This window comes from Bos javanicus, chromosome 1 (assembly GCF_032452875.1).
Source record: "Bos javanicus breed banteng chromosome 1, ARS-OSU_banteng_1.0, whole genome shotgun sequence".
Classification (NCBI taxonomy): domain Eukaryota; kingdom Metazoa; phylum Chordata; class Mammalia; order Artiodactyla; family Bovidae; genus Bos; species Bos javanicus.
The window spans coordinates 125,326,493-125,346,368 of NC_083868.1; the positions used below are offsets into that span (position 1 = coordinate 125,326,493).

Below are 19,876 nucleotides of genomic sequence, written 5' to 3' on the forward strand. Positions count from 1 at the left end.
TTTTTGCTTTTATTTCCAATATTCTGGGAGGTGGGTCATAGAGGATCCTGCTGTGATGTATGTCGGAGAGTGTTTTGCCTATGTTTTCCTCTAGGAGTTTTATAGTTTCTGGTCTTACGTTGAGATCTTTAATCCATTTTGAGTTTATTTTTGTGTATGGTGTTAGAAAATGTTCTAGTTTCATTGTTTTACAAGTGGTTGACCAGTTTTCCCAGCACCACTTGTTAAAGAGATTGTCTTTAATCCATTGTATATTCTTGCCTCCTTTGTCAAAAATAAGGTGTCCATATGTGCATGGATTTATCTCTGGGCTTTCTATTTTGTTCCATTGATCAATATTTCTGTCTTTGTGCCAGTACCATGCTGTCTTGATAACTGTGGCTCTGTAATAGAGCCTGAAGTCAGGTAGGTTGATTCCTCCAGTTCCCTTCTTCTTTCTCAAGATAGCTTTGGCTATTCGAGGTTTTTTGTATTTCCATACAAATTGTGAAATTATTTGTTCTAGCTCTGTGAAGAATACCATTGGTAGCTTGATGGGGATTGCATTGAATCTATAAATTGCTTTGGGTAGTATACTCATTTTCACTATATTGATTCTTCCAATCCATGAACATGGTATATTTCTCCATCTATTAGTGTTCTCTTTGATTTCTTTCACCAGTGTTTTATAGTTTTCTATATATATGTCTTTAGTTTCTTTAGGTAGATATATTCCTAAGTATTTTATTCTTTCCGTTGCAATGGTGAATGGAATTGTTTCCTTAATTTCTCTTTCTGTTCTCTCATTGTTAGTGTATAGGAATGGATGTCCTGCAACTTCACTATAATCATTGATTAGTTCTAGTAATTTTCTGGTGGAGTCTTTAGGGTTTTCTATGTAGAGGATCATGTCATCTGCAAATAGTGAGAGTTTTACTTCTTCTTTTCCAATTTGGATTCCTTTTATTTCTTTTTCTGCTCTGATTGCTGTGGCCAAAACTTCCAAAACTATGTTGAATAGTAAAGGTGAAAGTGGGCACCCTTGTCTTGTTCCTGACTTTAGAGGAAACACTTTCAATTTTTCACCATTGAGGATAATGTTTGCTGTGGGTTTGTCATATATAGCTTTTATTATGTTGAGGTATGTTCCTTCTATTCCTGCTTTCTGGAGAGTTTTTATCATAAATGGATGTTGAATTTTGTCAAAGGCTTTCTCTGCATCTATTGAGATAATCATATGGTTTTTATTTTTCAATTTGTTAATGTGGTGTATTACATTGATTGATTTGCGGATATTGAAGAATCCTTGCATCCCTGCGATAAAGCCCACTTGGTCATGGTGTATGATCTTTTTAATGTGTTGTTGGATTCTGATTGCTAGAATTTTGTTAAGGATTTTTGCATCTATGTTCATCAGTGATATTGCCCTGTGGTTTTCTTTTTTTGTGGGATCTTTATCAGGTTTTGGTATTAGGGTGATGGTGGCCTCATAGAATGAGTTTGGAAGTTTACCTTCCTCTGCAATTTTCTGGAAGAGTTTGAGCAGGATAGGTGTTAGCTCTTCTCTAAATTTTTGGTAGAATTCAGCTGTGAAGCCGTCTGGACCTGGGCTTTTGTTTGCTGGAAGATTTTTGATTACAGTTTCAATTTCCGTGCTTGTGATGAGTCTGTTAAGATTTTCTATTTCTTCCTGGTCCAGTGTTGGAAAGTTGTACTTTTCTAAGAATTTGTCCATTTCTTCCACATTGTCCATTTTATTGGCATATAATTGTTGATAGTAGTCTCCTATGATCCTTTGTATTTCTGTGTTGTCGTGATCTCTCCATTTTCATTTCTAATTTTATTGATTTGATTTTTCTCCCTTTGTTTCTTGATGAGTCTGGCTAATGGTTTGTCAATTTTATTTATCCTTTCAAAGAACCAGCTTTTGGCTTTGTTGATTTTTGCTATGGTCTCTTTTGTTTCTTTTGCATTTATTTCTGCCCTAATTTTTAAGATTTCTTTCCTTCTACTAACCCTGGGGTTCTCCATTTCTTCCTTTTCTAGTTGCTTTAGGTGTAGGGTTAGGTTATTTATTTGACTTTTTTCTTGTTTCTTGAGGTATGCCTGTATTGCTATGAATTTTCCCCTTAGGACTGCTTTTAAAGTGTCCCATAGGTTTTGGGTTGCTGTGTTTTCATTTTCATTAGTTCCTATGCAAATTTTGATTTCTTTTTTGATTTCTTCTGTGATTTGTTGGTTATTCAGCAGCGTGTTGTTCAGCCTCCATATGTTGGAATTTTTAATAGTTTTTCTCCTGTAATTGAGATCTAATCTTACTGCATTGTGGTCAGAAAAGATGCTTGGGATGATTTCTATTTTTTTGAATTTATCAAGGCTAGATTTATGGCCTAGGATGTGATCTATCCTGGAGAAGCTTCCATGTGCGCTTGAGAAAAAGGTGAAATTCATTGTTTTGGGATGAAATGTGCTATAGATATCAATTAGGTCTAACTGGTCTATTGTATCGTTTAAAGTTTGTGTTTCCTTGTTAATTTTCTGTTTAGTTGATCTATCCATAGGTGTGAGTGGGGTATTAAAGTCTCCCACTATTATTGTGTTATTGTTAATTTCTCCTTTCATACTTGTTAGCATTTGTCTTACGTATTGTGACGCTCCCATGTTGGGTGCATATATATTTATAATTGTTATATCTTCTTCTTGGATTGATCCTTTGATCATTATGTAGTGACCATCTTTGTCTCTTTTCACAGCCTTTGTTTTAAAGTCTATTTTATCTGATATGAGTATTGCTACTCCTGCTTTCTTTTGGTCCCTATTTGCATGGAAAATCTTTTTCCAGCCCTTCACTTTCAGTCTGTATGTGTCCCCTGTTTTGAGGTGGGTCTCTTGTAGACAACATATGTAGGGGTCTTGTTTTTGTATCCATTCAGCCAGTCTTTGTCTTTTGGTTGGGGCATTCAACCCATTTATGTTTAAGGTAATTACTGATAAGTATGATCCCGTTGCCATTTACTTTATTGTTTTGGGTTCGAATTTATACACCATTTTTGTGTTTCCTGTCTAGAGAATATCCTTTAGTATTTGTTGGAGAGCTGGTTTGGTGGTGCTGAATTCTCTCAGTTTTTGCTTGTCTGAGAAGCTTTTGATTTCTCCTTCATATTTGAATGAGATCCTTGCTGGGTACAATAATCTGGGCTGTAGGTTATTTTCTTTCATCACTTTAAGTATGTCTTGCCATTCCCTCCTGGCTTGAAGAGTTTCTATTGAAAGATCAGCTGTTATCCTTATGGGAATTCCTTTGTGTGTTATTTGTTGTTTTTCCCTTGCTGCTTTTAATATTTGTTCTTTGTGTTTGATCTTTGTTAATTTGATTAATATGTGTCTTGGGGTGTTTCTCCTTGGGTTTATCCTGTTTGGGACTCTCTGGGTTTCTTGGACTTGAGTGATTATTTCCTTCCCCATTTTAGGGAAGTTTTCAACTGTTATCTCCTCAAGTATTTTCTCATGGTCTTTCTTTTTGTCTTCTTCTTCTGGGACCCCTATGATTCGAATGTTGTAGCGTTTAATATTGTCCTGGAGGTCTCTGAAATTGTCCTCATTTCTTTTAATTCGTTTTTCTTTTTTCTCTCTGATTCATTTATTTCTACCATTCTATCTTCTAATAAACTAATCCTATCTTCTGCCTCTGTTATTCTACTATTTGTTGCCTCCAGAGTGTTTTTAATTTCATTTATTGCATTATTCATTATATATTGACTCTTTTTTATTTCTTCTAGGTCCTTGTTAAACCTTTCTTGCATATTCTCAATCCTTGTCGCCAGGCTATTTATCTGTGATTCCATTTTGATTTCAAGATTTTGGATCAATTTCACTATCATTATTCTGAATTCTTTATCAGGTAGATTCCCTATCTCTTCCTGTTTTGTTTGGTTTGGTGGGCATTTATCCTGTTCCTTTATCTGCTGGGTATTCCTCTGTCTCTTCATCTTGTTTAAATTGCTGAGTTTGGGGTGTCCTTTCTGTATTCTGGCAGTTTGTGGAGTTCTCTTTATTGTGGCTTTTCCTCGCTGTGTGTGGGTTTGTACAGGTAGCTTGTCAAGGTTTCTTGGTTAGGAAAGCTTGTGTCAGTGTTCTAGTGGGTGGAGCTGTATTTTTTCTCTCTGGAGTGCAATGAAGTGTCCAGTAATGAGTTATGAGGTGTCTATGGTTTTGGGGTGACTTTGGGCAGCCTGTATCTTGGAGCTCAGGGCTGTGTTCCTTTGTTGCTGGAGAATTTGCTTGGTATGTCTTGCCCTGGAACTTGTTGGCCCTTGTGTGGTGCTTGGTTTCAGTGTCGGTATGGAGGCGTTTGATGAGCTCCTGTCAGGGTTTGGACTTAAGTCTCCTGCTTCCAATTATCAGTCTTATTTTTACAGTCGTTTCAAAACTTCTCCTTCTATACAGCACCATTGATAAAACATCTAGGTTAAAGATGAAAAGTTTCTCCACCGTGAGGGTCACCCAGAGAGGTTCACAGCGTTACATGGAGAAGAGAAGAGGGAGGAGGGAGTTAGAGGTGACCCGGATGAGATGAGGTGGAATCAATAGAGGAGAGAGTGGGCTATCCAGTAATCTCTTCCTTATGTGCACTCCACAACTGGACCACTCAGAGTTGTTCATGGAGTTATACAGAGAAAAGAAGAAGGAGGAAGGTGACAGAGGTGGCCAGGAGGATAAAAGGGGGAATGAAAAGGAGGGAGACAGATCCAGCCAGTAATCAGTTCCCTAAGTGTTGTCCACCGTCTAGAACACACAGAAATTCACAGAGTTGGGTAGAGTAGAGAGGGTTTAGGGAGGAGACACAGGCGACCTGGTGGAGAAAAAGGAGAGTCCAAAGGGAGAGACAGCAGTTAAGTCAGTAATCTCGCTCCCTAGTGATAAATGGGTACTGAAGATTGGGTTCTTAAAGGTACAAAATTGGTAAGAAATACATAAAAGCAAAAATTAAAAATCTAGAGTAGAGTTTGGAATTTCAAAAATACGATGTTAAAGAAAAGAAGAAGGAAAAGAAAGAGAAAAAATGAACAAACAAAAACAAACAAGGTCGTGAAAATTATAAAGAAAATATAGGTACAAAATTGATAACTAATACCAAAAAGCAAAAGTTAAAAATCTAGAGTAGACTTTGAAATTTCAAAAATACAATGTTAAAAAAAGAAGAAAAAGAAAGAGCGAGAAAAAAAAAAAAACAAGAACAAACAAAGTCACATAAATTATAAAGAAAATACAGGTACAAAATTGGTAACAAATACCAAAAAGCATAAATTAAAAATCTAGAGTAGAGTTTGGAATTTCAGATATACAATGTTATTTAAAAGAAGAAAAGAAAGAAACAGAGAAAAAGAAAAAGAGAAAATAAAAAAGGGTCACAGAAATTATTAAAAAAAAAAAAAAACTGTAGGTACAAAATTGATAACAAATACCAAAAAGCTAAAATTAAAAATCTAGAGTAGAGTTTGGAATTTCAAAAACACAACGTTAAAGAAAAGAAGGAAAAAAAACAAACAAGGTCAAAAAAAATATAAAAAATGTATATATGAAGTTTGCTTTTAAAAAAAATGGGGTCTTCTTTTTTTTTTTTTTTTGCAAAGTAATCAGTTATAAAAGTGAAAATTAAAGGAATAATAGAGGACTTAAAAAAATTTTTTTAATTAAAAAAAATAGAAAGAAAGAATGCTCGTAAAAATAGTAAAAATATATCTAGGACTTTCTCTGGTTTTGTTGTGAGTATTACAGGTTCAGTTCATTTTTGGCTAGTTCCTTGGTCCGACTTATATTTCTCAAGATCTATAGGCCCCTTCCTATGTAGTTGGTACTAACCACAGGGTTTTAATCTATTGCCTGTAGCTTCCAAGGCTGTTATAGCTTCTCTCTGTTATAGCTTCTTCTGTTTGCTGGTCTCTTCAGTGTCTGGTTTCCGCTCTGACACAAAGGGGATGGTGGAGGACACTTTTTTTTTTTTTTTTTTTTTAGGCTCACTTGTTCAGTTGCGCTGAGGGGAGGTAGGGAGGGATGCTGCAAGCAAATAACACTGGCGTGTGCTCGCAGTGCCTCAGCCACACTGGGTCTGCCCCCCATTCACGGCGTGCAGCCTCCCTGCCCACGCTGCTCAGGCTCTAGGTTGCTCTGCCGGGAACCATCTGTGGCCGGCCTTGGGCTGCCTGCACTTCCAGGTCCAAGCCGCTCAGGTTCAGGCACTCCGGTAGTCCTCAGAGGCGCAGACTCTCAGTTGGGCCTGTGTTTTGTGCCCTTCCCAGATCTGAGCAGCTCAGGTGATGAGGTGTTTGGCGCAAGCGATTGCTGCGACTTATCGCCTCCCCGCCGCTCGGTTATCTAGGTGTGCACGAGCACACCTTCTCAGGCAGATGTTGACCGTCCAGACCCCCAAGAAGTTTTAGTTAGCAAAGAAGCCTGCTTACAGTTTTATAGATAATGTCTCTCTGGGGCTGTGATTGTCCGCTTCCAGCTCTGGCTGCCTATCACCGGAGGGGGATGGTCTGCCGCCGGCTATCTCTGTTCAGTCCTTTGTTCCGTGCGCAGGCCTGGCAGTGTCTTAGGTTAGGGCTGGCTTTTCGCGTGGTAGATATCCCACAGTCTGGTTTGCTAGCCCAAATTATTTCACTCAGATAGCGCTCAGGGTATTCAGGCCAGTTCCTTGCCGTGCAGCCCCCGCCGCGCCTCCCTGCCCAGCCCCCGCTTGCTAATGGCGGATGCAGGCGTCTGCGCTGCTTCTCTGCTGGGGGAGTTACCGTAGGGCTCGCAATGTGCGGGTTTTAATTGTTTATTTATTTTTCCTCCCTGTTATGTTGCCCTCTGTACTTCCAAGGCTCGGCACAGATTCGGCAGTGAGAAGGTTTCCTGGTGTTTGGAAACTTCTCTCTTTTTAAGACTCCCTTCCCAGGATGGAACTCCGTCCCTCCCTCTTTTGTCTCTTTTTTTGTCTTTTATATTTTTTCCTACCTCCTTTCGAAGACTTGGGTTGCTTTTCTCGGTGCCTGATGTCCTCTACCGGCATTCAGAAGTTGTTTTGTGGAATTTACTCGGTGTTTAAATGTTCTTTTGATGAATTTGTGGGGGAGAAAGTGTTCTCCCCATCCTACTCCTCCGCCATCTTAGCTCCTCCCCCTGTTTCTGCTTTTTAATATGCTGTCTAGGTTGGTCATAGCTTATCTTCCAAGGAGCAAGCATCTTTTAATTTCGTGGCTGCAATCACCATCTGCAATGATTTCCGAGCCCAAGAAAATAAAATCTGTCACTGTTTCCATTGCTTCCCCATCTATTTACCATGAAGTGATGGGACTGGCTGACATGATCTTTGTTTTTTGTATGTTGAGTTTGGGGACAGATTATTTCTTTTTCTGGAGTCTGTCTTGTACATGGTAGGAGATTTAGCAGCACCCTTGGGCTCTGCCCAGGGATTCCATGATGGCTCAGATGGTAAAGAATCCAGCTGCAATGCAGGAGACACAGGTTCAATCCCTGGGTCAAGTAGATCCCCTGGAAAAAGAAATGACAACACACTCCAGTATTCTTGCCTGGGAAATCCCTTGGACAGAGGAGCCTGGCAAGTCCATGGGGTCACAAAGAGTCAGACATGACTACTAGCTAACACTTTCACTTTTCACCTGGGCTCTACCCACTAAATTAACAGTAGTGCCTCCCACCTTCCAGTTGTGGACAAACCATAAATGTCCCTGCTGCTACTGCTAAGTCGCTTCAGTCGTGTCCAACTCTGTGCGACCCCATAGACGGCAGCCCATCAGGCTCCCCCATCCCTGGGATTCACCAGGCAAGAACACTGGAGTGGGTTGCCATTTCCTCCTCTAATGCATGAAAGTGAAAGTGAAGTCACTCAGTTGTGTCCTACTCTTCGCGACCCCATGGACTGCAGCCTACCAGGCTCCTCCGTCCATGGCATTTTCCAGGCAAGAGTACTGGAGTACTTGGTGCCATTGCCTTCTCCGATAAATGTCCCTAGATATTGCCAAATATTCTCTGAGGGACAAAATCACCCAAGATGAGAACCACTGGTCAAACAGAAAACTTATGAGTTGATCCTTGGAACACAACCTGGCCATAAGTTGGGGGTTACTGCTCACAGAGTGTGGACTTTCTTCTGATCTCTGTCAGCCTTTCTGAAACCCTCCACTAAAGTTTTCAGCTAGTGGCAAGGATTATTCCACAGTTTCCTACATCCACCTTTCTTACATAAAAATAAGCTTCCCAAGCCAGAGGCATCTATGCATGTAGACTCAGAGCTGTGACAGAGCTAATCCTTCTGACAATTACCCTTCCTGGCTGCCTAAGGTGTCCAAAAACAAACTTCATTTTATGCAAAAATATACTAAAGTTACAGCGCATTCCTCAGTGGCCTTAGGTTTAAATGCTTCAAGTTCAGGAAGAGAGATGAAGGAAAGAAGGTTCTGCTTGTCTGACACAGGCTTAGTTTCCAGAAAAACTCAATTTATTTTTGAATGCAGAAGGCTTTTTCACTGAAACAATCTGTTGGTTTCACTTCCATGTGATAAAACGATGTTGAACTGAAAATGGGACTGTGTAACAAGGTGGTACTATCTTGGAAAAATGTATTTTGAAAGCAGACTGACATTTTTGCTGAAAGTAGTTACCCTTTGCAAGGTCATGGGACTTCAGCAACGGTAAAAGCAATGCATAATTCAATTTTAGATCCAAACTATGGTTTGATTTATCAGATTAATGATAAGAATGTGTTAAATCTTTGAAATCAATCCCTTCACAGTACTTGAAGTGAAGGGGAAAAAGAGATGGCAAAGAATTTCCCAAATGGAAAGAAATGCAGCAAAATAACTCATTTCAGGGATATTTGTATTAAAGAACGGGTCAGTTTCTCAGGGACATTTCTGCATCTCTGCCCAACTACTCATTTTCCTTTGGGTTCCACTTGTGCTTCAGATGCAAAGTATGACCTTTCCCTCGTCCATTCTCTCATGCATTTATCCAATGCTTGCTTGCATGATAAGTCACTTCACTCAAATCTGACTCTTTGTGGCCCTATGGACTGTAGCCTGCCAAGATCCTCTGTCCATGGAATGCTCCAGATTAGAATACTGGAATGGACATAAAAATTCAGATGGTGTAATTGTAATAAATGACAAGCAAAAAAAAAAAAAAAAGACCTGGATTAAAGTGGAGGGCAATTAGATGGCAGGATCATGACAGCCTTTCTGACGCCTGAGATGATGAGCAGCCAGGGCATAGGGGAAACTGAGGGGAAGGCAGGAAGGAGAAATGAGGAAAGCCTAGGAGCACCCCTCAAGGTTGGAGGAGCAGCACAGAGGCCTTGAAACAATATAAAACATGGCTTAAAATAAACTTTATCTTCCCACATTTTTTGAACTCCAAACTTTCCTCCTGTCTTCTTACTGTCTCCAGTAAAAAGACCTTTCCCCTGAACTCCAGACTCTTAGATCCAACCACCAGCTCAACCTCTGCACTTACATGACTACTAGGCATCTTGGATTTTGCCGGGCTGGAATATATCCCTTGATCTCCCCTAGACACCCAAATCTGCTCTTCTCACAGAATTTTCCTCAATTCTTCCCATTGCTCAGGCCATAAGTTCTTGGAGTTCTCTCATCTTCTCATACTCCTTGTCCAACTCATCAGCAAATATCATCAGCCTTTGACATTATTCCAGCACTTATGATGCTACTGTTGCAGGAAGGCGGACCCCTTCCAGGGCCTGAAAATGGGCTCTTGTCTAACACTTGGAATGAATTGTCTGAGAAGACACATGTACTGACAAAACAAGAGATTTTATTGGGAAAGGGCACCCGGGTGGAGAGCAGTAGGGTAAGGGAACCCAGGAGAACTGCTCTGCCGCGTGGCTCGCAGTATCGGGTTTTATGGTGATGGGATTAGTTTCTGGGTGGTCTTTGGCCAATCATTCTAATTCAAAGACTCTCCTGGTGGTGCACACATCACTCAGATTCGGAGAAATGGACGGACACGCGGTGTCTCCTTTCGACCTTTTCCGAACTCTTCCGGTTGGTGGTGGCTTATTAGTTCTGTATTCCTCATCAGGATCTCCTGTCATAAAACAACTTATGCAAATGGTTACTATGGTGCCTGGCCAGGATGGGGGGTTTCAATCAGTGTGCTTCCTTCCCCTAACACTACCATTCTGTTCTGATCCACTTTTACTTCTCATATGGATTATGCAGCAGCCTTCTCACTGACCTTCTGCCTCCAGTCTGAAGATCTGTTTTTCAGAGCCAGATGGATCATTTTGAGCATAGAATAGGTCATATTATGACCCTGCCGAAAACCTTCCTGAAGTTCTCCATCTCAAAATAAAATTAAAAAGTCATGCTGTTCAAGAGCCAAGCATGATCTGGCTCAGTTACCTCTTTGATGTTATCTCTTTCCACTCTCCCCCAAAACTTGCCCCCCATTCATCTTGCTCCAGCCACACCAGCCCCTTTGTTGCTATGTGAATATTGCTATGTGAATGTATCAGGCACATCCTTGCCTCAGGGCCTTTGCACCTACTGTTCCAGGAGCCTGAAGTGTTTTCTTCCAGATGCACACATGGCCTCTCCCTCATTAGGGTCTATGCTCAAATGTCACCTAACCAAGTGGCTCTCCTAATCACCTTGAAAACTCCGACACTTCACATAAATACATCTTCTGTCTTCTTACCCTACTTTTGTTTTCTTCACATTACTTTTTGCCTCTTTTTTAAACTAATCTGGAAGCCCCTTTAAGGCAGAAACTATCCCTTGCTTTCTGCTACCCCCTGGAGCCCAAATGAATGCAAACGCACAAGAATGTCAGCACCTCATACCTCCAGGGTTTAAAGCCACTGCAAACATTCAATTCAAAAGCATTCACTGAGTTTCATGTTTTGAATACTATGAGAGATATAAAGCTGCGTAAAGAAGTTGTAATCCCAACCTTTTAAAAGATTAATAATTGAAAATAAAGAATAGATCACATTAAACTACTGATTCATCTCAGACTATCATTTAAGAATATGAGTGGCATGAACAACATGTTTTATAGGATTTCTAAGAAAGAGAGAGCAATATGGCCTGGAGTATTCCAGAAAAACTTCATGGTGTTGGTATAGAAGCAGAAAGAAGTTAGTTATGGGCTTAACAGTAGGATCATTGCAAAGTGCATACTCAGTTGCCCTGTCAAGCTCAACTCTTTGAGGCCCCATGGACTGTAACCCGCCAGGCTCCTCTGACCATGGGATTTCCCAGACAAGAATACTGGAGTGGGTTGTCATTTCCTTCTCCAGGGGATCTTCCTGCATCCACTCCAGGGATGAATCTGCATCCCCTGCATCTCTTGCACTGGCAGGGGGGTTCTTTATCACAAAGCCACCTGGAAAGCCCCATGGCATAGAGGCAAGAATAACAATTATTTCTGGGGAGAAGGAAAGAAGACCACCTTGTTGGTATGCAAAGCTCTCAGTGAACGAGAGAAGGCAAACAAGGAAAGAGGGGGTTGAATTTCTGATTGAGGGGTTTCTATGGGCTGTAGGAAACCACTTATGGTTGCTGGATCAGATTACTGAAGGAGTCTTTGGGCCTAGTAAAGAATACAACAATCTCAAAGGCCCTTGCTGAGTCATCTAACTTGGAAGAAAACAAAACAGGACTTTAGGTCCCACCCTGATGCTCCAGGCCAGTTGCATCTATCTGGGACTTGTCACCCCCTGTCCAGAAACCTTCCACCCCTTACACCTGCCCAGAAGACTCATCACCCCCTGTCCGGAAACCTTCCACCCCCTACACCTGCCCAGAAGACTTATCACCCCTGCCCAACTACAAATGTCATCTCAACTAAAGAATACCCAAAACATCCAGCCTGATTAACGTTTCCCTTATTGCTTCCACAAACCTCCCTATAAATATGGAACCTCCCTAATCCCTCTTGCCACTCAGCCTGGTCATTAGGCCGACTGTCGCCCCTCCTTGCCTGAATAAAGGTAGCCTACTTCTGTTGAGGTCGTCTTTCCTTTTCGGCCTCGGCCCGAACTATACCTTACAATTACCACCTCATAAAGTTAGATTTTGAGGAAATTGTTTAGAGGGACATTGATAGTTTAGAAGGAGGGAAGGGTGAAAGCTGTGAGGCTAAGAGACCAGAGAGTCAGTCAGCGGCACAGTCAGAATGTGAGGCGATGGGCCTTGGACCAAGGTGATACAGAGGGAAGGAAGAGGAGTCTTTGATGTCAGCTGATTCATTCTCTGCTGGATACAGATCTCTAGAGTTAGGGCAGTAGCATGAGTGACTCATACATGTTTAAGTTTCACAGCTGATTGTGATGTGTGCTCCTGACTAAAGACCGTAAGCTAGTCTTAAAACCTCCATTTAGTGATGAAACAACACAGATTCAGATAAGGCAATCTGCTTATGATCATGCAACCTGTCAGGACAAGTCGGAACAAATTCCAGGTCTCTTGACTCTCAGTATGAGCCAATAAATAGTAGAATAGCAAAAGCCAAACTTGCAGAAACTCGACCACTCCACTAAACTAAGAGGTATCGATCACTTTTCCATTTTTCCATGTAATCTGAAACCATGAAGAATCAGAACATTCATCCATTCATTGATCTTTTATGTGCTTGGCATTGATGTGTCTGCATAAACACAAAGCCAGCCAGTTACAGTGTAATGTCCTAAATCCCCTAGACCAATCTCAGCTGGTACTAGGAATGTCAGTTAGCCTAATCCAGGCCCAGATCTCAGAGGAGGCTTCATGCAGAAATCAGAGGCTCAGCTGAGCTCTGAAGATGAGTGAGAATTGGGTGAAATTTGGGTGAGTTATAGAAGAAAGAACTAGAGAATATTTGAATGGGAGAAAAATGATTCAAGTATAGAAAATCAGGTATGCAAAGATCTCTTTTACCCCACCATTGAATTCAGTGTCTTAAACATTGCACATTTGTTGACAATGACGTAATTTGGGCCCTCATGCAGTTTAGCAGTCTTATCTTTTTCTTCATCAGGGTATACATGCAAAGCATACTTTTCATACATCTGATGGGCTTTCCAGGTGGTGCTGTTGGTAAAGTATCTGCCTGCCAATGCAGGAGATGCAAGAGATGAGGGGTTCAATCCCTGGGTCAGGGAGATCCCCTGGAGAAGGGCATGGCAACCCACTCCAGTATTCTTGCCTGGAAAATTTCATGGATAGAAGAGCCTGGTGGGCTACAGTCCATGGGGTCACAAAAAGTCGGACAAGACTGAGCACACACGCATATATCTGATACACTTTGTCATAGTTAACCTGTTGAAAGAGAGTCATTTTTGTAGGACCATGAGCCCTGGAATACAGGAACCCAGGCTTCCTCATCATTGCATCCCCCCACTCTATCTTGGGTAACATGTAGCACAGAGTGAGTCCTTAATAAACATTTAGGTTTAGACTGTTGCTTTGCACTTTTAGTACTCCTTCGGGGGTACTTGTATTCCTGTGACTTAAATGTTGCTGTATATGACCTTCACCCTGTTCAGAACACATCTGCAAATTTATAATAGATTAAGTTTCACTTTTGCTGTTTGAAAATAAACAGGAAGCTGCACATTTTCTGCAGTAGGGGTCCTTGCCCAAAAGCATTTCTTGGTTCAATAGTCTTCTATTGTTATGAATAGAACATCAATATAATTAACATAAGAATCCCTTAGAGGCCAATTTTAAATGAAACCACATTTAATTGCAGGTAATTCTTTTATTTCCCAAGATGATGCTAACTTTCCAACTGAGTATGTGAAATATGTCAAGTCTCTGAACAGTAAACCCATCTAAAACAAAATGATAGAGTCTGTCAATCCCCAAAAGTATAGAATTATGTTAATTAGTTGGCCAAAACAAAGAGAAAAAGAAAAGTAAATCCAAAGAGTCAAAGTACCCATAAAACAAAACAAAACAGGTTCTGACAATGAGTTCAGAATTTCCTGGTTTCTAAGCAAAATGACATGTGTTCTTTGCAAAGAGTGTTTTGCTAAAAGAAACACCCAAGTGAATACTAATCTTCAATTTCTAGTATTTTGCTAGTAGCCTAAGTAATTTATTTCAATCCTAAAGTCCTCTGTTTCCCAAATCCATGGTGTGAAGAAGTTAAGTGTGCCCAGAACCTCCAAATAGCAGATAATCAGCACATATTGCTATGGACTGAAATGTGTTTCCTTCCCAGGTGGCGCTAGTGGTAAAGAACCTGCCTGCCCAATGCAGGAGATGCAGGTTCATCCCTGGGTCCAGAAGATCACTTGGAGGACGTCATGGCAATCCACTCCAGTATTCTTCCCTGGAGATTCCCATGAACAGAGGAGCCTGGTGGGCTACAGTCCATAGGGTTGCAAAGAGTTGGACACAACTGAAGCAATTGAGCACACACACATACAAATTCATAAATTGAAGCCCTAACTTCCAATATGATTTAATTGGAGACAGAGGCTTTGGGAGACAATTAGATGAGGTTATGAGGGTAGATAGAGCCCCTATGCTGGAGAAGGCAATGGCACCCCACTCCAGTACTCTTGCCTGGAAAATCCCATGGATGGAGGAGCCTGATGGGCTGCAGTCCATGGGGTCGCTAAGAGTCAGACACGACTGAGCGACTTCACTTTCACTTTTCACTTTCATGCATTGGAGAAGGAAATGGCAACCCACTCCAGTGTTCTTGCCTGGAGAATCCCAGGGACAGGGGAGCCTGGTGGGCTACGGTCTATGGCGTCACACAGAGTTGGACACGACTGAAGCGACTTAGCAGCAGCAGAGCCCCTATGACGGAAGTAAGACCCTTCTAGGAAAAGACACCACAACCACTGAGCTTGCTCTTGCATGGCACACAGGTGGCCTTCTGCAAGCCAGAGAGAAAACTCTCACTAGAACCTGGCCATGCTGGCACCCTGATTGTAGACATTCTGGTTTGTACAACTGTGACAAATATTTTCTATTGTTGAAGGTACCCAAACCATTATATTTTATTATGTCAGACTAAGACACTAAGACATGTATGTATTGAATGAAGCGATGAGTGACCATTGATTTGACAATTGTCTAGGCTCTAAATGTGTGATCAGTAACTTTGGCAATCACAAAGGATGAGTGAGATATAGATAGCCATTCCCATCTAATGTTCTAAATGAGCTTCACTTTGTCCACTTAGTGACCTCACCTTTCTCAGTTCCGTGCTTCCCCTGCCACCAAGTCATCTCATGTGTTGTTGTTGTTTAGTCACTCAGTTGTGTCTGACTCTTTTGTGACCCCATGGATTGTAGCCCCCCAGGCTCCTCTGTTCATGGGATTTCCCAGGCAAGAATACTGGAGTGGGTTGCCATTTCCTTCTCCAGGGCATCTTCCCAAACCAGAGATCCAACCGGCATCTCCTACATTGGAGGTGGATTCTTTACCACTGAGCCACTGCAGAATCCCCCATCTCATATGTGGTATGGGCCATATTTGCAACGTGCACAGCAAAACGTGACACACCTTTTAGGTGGTCATTATATGGAAAAGACCTTCTCTTATAGAGCCATCTTGGAGTTGTTTCTTCAGTTCAGTTCAGTTCAGTCACTCAGTCGTGTCTGACTCTTTGCGACCCCATGAACCACAGCACGCCAGGTGTCCCTGTCCATCACCAACTCTTCTTAGTATGTCACAAATATAAATACAAGACAGTGGCTGAATTTTTTTTTTTTTCTTTATGAGATCTCTACATTGCATCCCCTGGAAATATAGTTTTATGTATAGAGTACAGATATTTTAGAAGTCAGAATAACATATATTTTTGAGTATATCTTTGGATCAAGAACTGCTCAGGTATAGATAATTTAGATTTAAGAGCCTAGTTGTGCTAGTTTAACATAATAGCAATTTTAGGAAGATAAATGATTACGTTCTTCCTTGTCCTTGATAACTAACATGAAACATTTACAATAAGTGTGATATAGCAAGTTTTAACCTTTATTCCAGTCTCTATTTGTTTCTTTATCACAAAATTCAGAGTAAAACCAAAACAAAATAGAACAAAACCCAAACAAATACACATATACATATACACAAATATTCAATAAAATGAAAACAAATACTTAGATTCTCATCACTTCAATATTTCTAACACACACCACTTCATTTAGGGTAATGCCTTTTTGTGGACATTTCTGGCAATAGGAGCTTGAGAGAAAGAAAACAAAAATACCACCTTTCATCTCCAATCTTGTCCTAATTAAACACTGTTAGGAGCTTTACCTTAACCTATAAATTTTCTCCTCAGATATAGAAGGCTGTTGCAAAACTGTTTGCTTCTGTTCTCATTCCCTAATGACACCATTTGTATTTCCTGGAGAGAACATTATTGAAATATTCTCCAGTAAGAAGGGTTATTAATATCTTCACTCTCTTCTTCCCAGCTGGGTCTCAATGAATGAACATCTCTGATGGGGAACCTTTCTTCTTGAATATAGCCATATAAGTGTTGAGAATTTCTGATGTATTAGAACTTTTTTTATTAATACCTACTTCAAATGTTATCTTCCTTATCTTCAGGCCATTTCCTTGTCTACATGGAGATTTAGAATAATTTTCTTCTTCCATTACATTTTGTTCCTTGAAGGTAATTTTATAATCAGAGTGCATGTTCCTCTCTCTTTCTGAGGCTTCCTTGTTTCAGGCAAAAATATATTAAGTCTCTCTAGTCTAATTCCCTGAATCTTGTGTTATGCCACTTGTCTCTTGTATATACTCAGCATGGAGATAAGAAAGGAGTATTATGTTAAGTTGGGAACCCAAGGATAAAAACCAAGATAGTTACAGTTTTCCTCATCCTATCCTGTATCCAATTTCTAAAAGTCTTTTAATGTATGAATACAGATTTAGAAATTTAGAAATCTAGATGATACAATAAATACTTTAAAAAATAGACCATTAAAATATTATGTATGTAACTTAACCTTCCTATAAAAGTAACAAAATCACTACATTTGACTTGCTGTCATTATAAATGTTTATTTGCCCTATTACATGGTATTACAGAGCCTGTAAATCTCTTATAAGTCTTGTGTTACCCAAGACAGATTTTCCATTTTAACATTTTTTATTTTACTACTTGTACTTTTATTTACTCTTCAAAGTCTACATCTGTTTTTATAATACCATCCCATTTTGATTTGAAATTTTCACATTTAATCTTCTGTAACCTCTCACAAGTATATTTAATGTGGATTCATAAAAATTCAATTAGCATATTATTATTAAAGAGGAAAAATGAAGCAAAAAATCAAATTTTAATATGTCAGTTCAGATTACAGACTTTGTAAAAGTACATTCTCAGGCTGGAAGAATTCTTAAATGTGATTTAATTATTTACTCATTTTCAATGATCCATAAGCTTGGTTTTCCTTGTTGTCTAACACATTTGATTTTTCCAAAAATTATGTGTGCCCAGAAAGACTTTTTTTGGTAAATACATACAATATTTTTTTAATTGCATGGTAGAGTATTTAAAATAATTTTGAAAATGAAAAATAAGAATCACTCTACCTGATATCAAGTCCTACCATATACCTACAATAATCATGACAGTATACCATCAGAATAGGAGTAGACACACAGATCAATGGAACAAAATAGAGAACCTAGGAATCAAGCCAACAAATCCGCAGAACTGATTTTTGAAAAGGGTACAAAAGCAATTCAATAGAGCAATTAAATATCCATGGACAAGAAAAGAAAAGAAAAAAAAGACTCTCAACCTAAAACTCACCACTTATGCCAAAATTAACTTAAAATGAGCATAGACTTAAATGTAAAATATAAAGCTATGTAACTTTAGAAAAAAATTTAAAACATAAGGAAAAATCTTTGAGACCTAGAGCTGATATAGAGTTTCCAGTGCTGTGCTTAGTCATGTCTGAGTCTTTGCGACTCCATGGACTGTAGCCTACCAGGCTCCTCTGTCCATGGGATTCTCCAGCCAAGAATACTGGAGTGGATTGCCATGCCCTCCTCCAGGAGGTCTTCCCAGCCCAGGGATTGAACCCAGGTCTCCTGCATTACAGGCAGATTCTTTACTGTCTAAGCCACTAGGGAAGACCAAGAATACTAGAGTGGGTTCAGTTCAGTTCAGTCATTCAGTCATGTCCGATTCTTTCCAACCCCATGGACTGCAGCACGCCAGGCCTGCCTGTCCATCACCAACTCCTGGAGTTTACCCAAACTCATGTCCATTGAATCAGTGATGCCAGCCAACCGTCTCATCCTCTGTCGTCCCCTTCTCCTCCTGCCCGCAATCTTTCCCAGCATCAGGGTCTTTTCAAATGAGTCAACTCTTTGCATCACATGGCCAAAGTATTGGAGTTCAGCTTTAACATCAGTCCTTCCAATGAACACTCAGGACTGATCTCCTTTAGGACTGGTTGGATGTCCTTGCAGTCCAAGGGACTCTCAAGAGTCTTCTCCAACACCAACAGTTCAAAAGCATCAATTTGTCAGTGCTCAGCTTTCTTTATAGTCCAACTCTCACATCCATGCATGACCACTGGAAAAACCATAGCCTTGACTAGACGGACCTTTGTTGGCCGAGTAATGTCTCTGCTTTTTAATCTATTGTCTAGGTTGGTCATAACTTTCCTTCCAAGGAGTAAACATCTTTTAATAGCCTATCCCTTCTCCAGGGCTCTTCCCCAACCCAGGAATCAAACCGGGGGCTCCTGCATTGCAGACGGATTCTTTACCTGCTGAGCTAGTAGTTCATAGACTTGACTGCAGATAGATGATTCATAAAAAGAAACATCAACAGATTAAAGGTCATCAATAGAAAGCTACAAAGTGGGAGGAAATATTTGCAAACTATATAGCCAACAGAAGACTATTATCTAGAATATATAAAGAACTCTCAAAATTTCACAATCAAAAAATCCAACAATTCAATGAGAAAATGAGATAAAGACACAAAGAGCCATTTCACCTGAGCAGGTATACAGATAACAAATGAGCACATTAAAAAATATTCAATACCCAAGATGGGGTGGGGAACATGTATATACCTACAGCTGATTCATGTTGATGTATGGCAGAAACCAACTCAATGATGTAAAGCAATCATCCTCCAATTAAAAATAAATTAAAAACAAGAATAAAATATTAAATTCCATTAGGCAAATGGAAATTACAATCCCTATAAGCTATCAGAATGACTAAAATTTAAAACAGAGACAACACTAAAGGCTGATGAGGATGCAGAGAAACTGGATGACTTATATATTGCTGATGAGAATGTAAAATGGTAGTGTCCTTCTAGAAAAGTTTGGCAATTTCTTTTAAAACCATGCAAATACCATATAACTCAGTGATTGTTCCTGGGAATTCATCTCAGAGAGTTGAAAACTTATGTTCACATACACAGCAGCCTTTTTTGTAACAGCCAAGACGAGGAACTACCCAGACGGTCTTTAACAGTTAAACAAACTGTGGAACATGTATACCATGGAAATACTTACCACTCAACAGTGAAAAGAAACGAACTATTGACACATTTGACCACCTGGATGAGTATCCAGGGAGTTATGCTGGGTGAAAAAAAAGGCCAATTCCAAAAGGCTACCTACTTTACAATTCCATTTATATAAAATTCTCGAAATGGCAAAATTCTAGAAAAGGAGAATGGATTAATGGTTGCCAGATGTTAAGGAGAAAGTTTGTGGGAGAAAAGCGGGTAACATGAGGGATCTTTACAGTGATGGGAATGTACTGAATCTTGCCTGTATCAGTGTCAAAATCCTGGTTGTGATGTTGTTACTTGAGTTTTGCAAGACGTTGTCTTTGGGGAGGAAATGGGGAACAGGCACGCAGTAAGTCCC

The 19,876-nt window shown here is 40.1% G+C and overlaps 1 protein-coding gene across 2 annotated transcripts in view; it reads left to right on the forward strand.

Annotated features, from left to right (window-relative positions):
• SLC9A9 (solute carrier family 9 member A9) overlaps positions 1–19,876 on the forward strand; it is a 669,138-nt gene that overhangs the window by 428,038 nt on the left and 221,224 nt on the right. The window lies entirely within an intron of this gene.